This window comes from Aethalodelphis obliquidens, unplaced genomic scaffold (genome assembly GCF_003676395.1).
Source record: "Aethalodelphis obliquidens isolate GAN/ISIS:26980383/991018 unplaced genomic scaffold, ASM367639v1 scaffold39, whole genome shotgun sequence".
Classification (NCBI taxonomy): domain Eukaryota; kingdom Metazoa; phylum Chordata; class Mammalia; order Artiodactyla; family Delphinidae; genus Aethalodelphis; species Aethalodelphis obliquidens.
This window is the reverse complement of record NW_020837983.1, coordinates 4,534,587-4,535,496: the sequence shown is the minus strand read 5'-3', so window position 1 is coordinate 4,535,496 and position 910 is coordinate 4,534,587.

Below are 910 nucleotides of genomic sequence, written 5' to 3'. Positions count from 1 at the left end.
AGCAGAGATATTCAAGTCAGCTACACCATCCCAGTCCTAACTTAACAGCCAGCATTTAAGCCACTTCCTTCCCCAACCCTAATCACAGCAATGGCCGATGGAGTGATAAACCAGGACCATCAAAAACCGAGGTATTATTTGTCTTTTTCTTATAGGATAGTCATTAGCTCACTTAATGAACTAAATCAACTCAACAAGATTATCAGTGGGAGAGGTACAGAGAGGTCATTAGCAAAGGACCACTCCCTAATCCCTCCAAATTTTTCACCATGAAACATTTTCATCACTTGTTTAAAGGCCATTTTTTAAAAAGTCCTAGCATTAAGGTACGGAACATAAAACTCACCTGTAATCAATCACATCTGCAATGTTAAATCTATACTTCAACCAAATAATATCCCTGGGAATTGCTAACCTAAAAGTTAGCTCTAAAAGGGGAGAGGAAGGGGGCTAATAATGCCCATCAACAATGGATAAATTGTGATATATTCATACTATGGAATGCTACTTGGTAATAAGGAAGAGACTATGAATACACTCAACATAAATGAACCTCAAAAAAATGAACAACCGTCAGATACAAAAGAGTACATATTATATGATTTCATTTGTATGAATTTCTAGAACAAGTAACACTGGTCTATGGTGATAGAAGTCAGAACAATAGTTTTGTGGGGAAGGATTAACTGGAAAGTGGCATGAGGGAATTTTCTGCTGGAGTAATGGAAAAGTTCTATATCTTTATTGGGGTTGTGGTTACCAAATCTCAAACTACACATTTAAAACTTGTGCATTTTACTGAATGTAAATTATACCCTAGTTTTTTTTTTAAGTACTATCTATCTAGAGGATCCTAAAGTTAGAAAGCATCTAATGAATCTTACTATTAATTAAAAACCAACACAGGTCA